Source organism: Pseudopodoces humilis, chromosome 1, assembly GCF_049639895.1.
Source record: "Pseudopodoces humilis isolate 2021_Gansu_Grassland_sample_001 chromosome 1, ASM4963989v1, whole genome shotgun sequence".
Taxonomy (NCBI): domain Eukaryota; kingdom Metazoa; phylum Chordata; class Aves; order Passeriformes; family Paridae; genus Pseudopodoces; species Pseudopodoces humilis.
The window spans coordinates 34193238-34196635 of record NC_142200.1 but is presented as its reverse complement, the minus strand read 5'-3'; the positions used below and the strand labels follow the sequence as shown (position 1 = coordinate 34196635).

Below are 3398 nucleotides of genomic sequence, written 5' to 3'. Positions count from 1 at the left end.
GACACTGGATATCTTCAACTCAATCAGGTTGCTCAGAGGCCCCAACCTTGTTCATGTTCTCAGGGAGGGGGCATTCACCACCTGTCTGGGCAATCTCTTCCACTGCTTCATGAACCCCACTATAAAGAATTCCTTCCTTATATCCAGTCTGAGCCCACCCTCTTTCAGTTCAAAGCCATTATTACCCTTTGTCCTGTTATTACATGCCCATGGAAAAAGTCTCTCTCCTCGGAACTCGTTTAGGTACTGGAAAGTGCTCTGAGGTCTCCCGGGAGCTGTCTCTAGGCTGAACAACCGAAATTCTCTCAGCCTGACTTCACAGGAGAGTTGCTTCTACCCTCTGATCACTTTTGTGTCCCTCCTCTGGACTTGCTCCATCAGCTCCGTGTCTTTCCTGTGCTGAGACCCGCGGAACTGGATGCAGCAGTGTGTGCACTCAGATTTCCAAAAAAGAACCAAAAAAGAAGTGGTTCACGGCGGAATGAATAAATAACTGCGGTAGCTCATGAGGGCTGCCAATACTTGGAAGTGACGTGTGCGTGTTGCTGTGAAGGGCCCTGCTTTTCCTTTAAAAGGCACGGCTGCGCTAAAAAGTATACAGCCCAGTATAGGGGCAGAAACCGAACCTCTGATCTCCGAATTCAGAGTTGGAGGGGTTAGCCATTACGCCATTAGCTTCTCCAGCTGCCACAGCCCCGGACGCTGTACAATGACCGAACCCTGTTCCCGCCTCTGCGCCCCGTGAGGGCCGGCGCCAGCAGGAGCACGCGCAGAGCCGCGCGCGGGGCGGGGCCGGGCGGCGGCTTCTGCGGCCGCTGGGGGGCGGCGGCTGTGTCCCTTCGATAGCTCAGCTGGTAGAGCGGAGGACTGTAGAGGCCGCGCCCCGCGGGAATCCTTAGGTCGCTGGTTCGATTCCGGCTCGAAGGAGACGCTGAATATTTTTTTCTGGGACCGGAGCGCGGCTTTGTCCCCGCTCAGGAAGACGCTCCTAGAGCAGTTTATAAACACGTGTGATACACAAGCGATTCACTTTTTTTTTTTTTTTTTTTTTTGTTTGTTTTTCTCCTGAGAGGAAACAAAAAAAAAAGAAAATACCGCAAAGAGGTGACAGCCCTGCAGAAAATACTGCAATATGAGTAGCAGCAATGCTTTTGGAAGTGCTTTGTTGTTTTCCGTAATAATATTAGTTATTATTACGTTTAATAAAACTATAATTAGTTATTTTTTAATGACATTTAATAAATAATATATTGTTGTAATCACAGAATTGTTAGGATTGGACAGGACCTCTGGAGACCTCCCTGCTCAGGTAGAGTCACCTAGAGCAGTTTACACAGGAATGCATCCAGATGGGTTTTGAATGTCTCCAGAGAGGGAGATTCCATTGCCTCCCTGGGCATCCTATTCCAGTGCTCTCCCATCCTCACCATAAGGAAGTTCTTCCTCATCTTGAGATGGAATTTCTGGTGCTTTAGTTGATGGCTGTTGCTCCTTGTCCTGTCACTGGGCACTGCTGAAAAGAGTCTGGCGCCATCCTCGTGGCACCCGTCTCTGAGACAGATACTTATATGACCTAATGAGATCCCTTCTCAATTTAATAATATATATTTGGCATTCTCCTATGTGAAGCCAAAAGTAATTAAGCATTTTTAGTTCAGTCTTAGCTAGTTTTATTAGGTCTTCTTTCCCATGGTGATCCTTTGTATTCCATTCTGGACAGTCTCTTCTCGTTTTGCAAGTTGCTTTATGTGATGCCAAATAATCTGTATTAATTGGGCTTTCTGTGATGCCAGATAATCCTTATAAATGAGGGCTGTGAGTGCCCTGGCTGACAGGAGTGGAAAAAAGTCCTCCACCATCTCTTGACTTAAAGTGGCAGATGTGATATTTGGTCCTTTGGATGTGCCAAAAAGGGTGACATGGGATGTTCTAGCAGAATGTGGAGCAGAGGGAGAAGGGTCATAGAGGTCCTTACACAGAAGGGGTTTAATGCAGACAAATGTGGACATAGTTAATAAAAGAGCCAGCACTCATACTCTGTTTTTTCTCTCGTGTGTTCTATTGTTTCCTTTTTCCTTCAAGCCTTCTTTTCCATTACAGGTGCTACGTGGGGTGCAGAAAAACATGCTTGGCAACAGCTCCTGGCTTGGAGAGAGTAAACGTGTCTGAAAGCGTCCAAATCTGTCTGCATAACAGGGGGAGAATGGAAGTGAAGTTTTCTCCTTCAACAGAACCCCAAGTGAGTCTTCTCTCTGTGTAGGAGTGTTTCTCTGGGGCAGACTTCAGATATGAGAGCAAGGAAGAACCACTCTCTGTGGGAATACAGTACAAGTAAGATTATCAGCATGGAAATAGATTTATAAAGTTCAGCAGGAGTCAGACCTGCACACTTTGCTTCTCTTTGTGTGTTATCCCCATGGCCCCAGATACCTCTTTATTAATTAGTATGTTTTTGTGCATGTGTATGGACACAGACACCAACAACAACCTTTTCTCCCTTCTCTTCCGTCATGGTGCAGTGTATCCCTCTCAGGAGCTGTCCCATGAATAACCCAGGTATGAAAACCTGCCTTTTAGGGAACTGAGGCATCTCAGTGGGCATAAATTGAAGAAAACATTCATTTCCTTAGCTGTTATCCACACAACTTAATACTCACTAGCAGTCAAAACTGAATCCACAGTCCAGAAGCACATTCCTGTGCCATTCCCTGGTGTGGGACAGGGCACAGACTCTATCTAGGGCTAAAGATTTGTTTTATTCCCAAGATTCAGTCCTTCCTATATGAACGTCTCTAAACTCCTTTGTTCCTTTTCACTGGTTCAGTGGCAACTCTTTTCACTTCTAAAGGATAGCTCACAAAATAAAAGCACACACAGACCTTCTTCAAGAGAAGGGATCATTCCCTTTCTCCCTCTCTATGAGAGATATGAGATATCCATCTCTATGACATTTTTTCTCTCCCACTCACTCAGAAGGAATTGACATGCATGCATTTCTGTGTAAGAGTGTAATACACCTGAGGGAGAATGAAAGCCAGGAAAATAAAAATAAAATAAAACCAAAACAAAAAACCCTCACAAAATGTCCTGATCTCAGGACTTATTTTATGCTAAGCAACTATTCTGCCTCTTGAGCTACAGCCTGTTACATTCATGTGACTGTTTGGCTCAGCTTCCCATTCTTGTAGGACATGCTCATGGATCTAAAGGTACTGTTTTTCACTACAGTAGCAAACTAGTCAGTGGTCGCTTGATAGTGTAACTTGTGAAATACTTAATTTAGGTGCAAGTTATTAGTGACAGTCATCTGCAAGTGCATAATTATTTTTGTATCTGGTCTCCAGCGAGATCCAATAATGAGCTCTGTGTGTACAGTCAAATCATTTGTATCACTTAAT

The 3398-nt window shown here is 44.9% G+C and overlaps 1 non-coding gene across 1 annotated transcript; it reads left to right on the top strand.

Annotated features, from left to right (window-relative positions):
- The first annotated feature begins 836 nt into the window (after positions 1-836).
- On the top strand, positions 837-927 carry TRNAY-GUA (transfer RNA tyrosine (anticodon GUA)). Its single transcript is given in 2 exon segments — positions 837-873; positions 892-927. It is a non-coding gene; the product is annotated as a tRNA-Tyr (tRNA).
- The last annotated feature ends 2471 nt before the right edge of the window (positions 928-3398 follow it).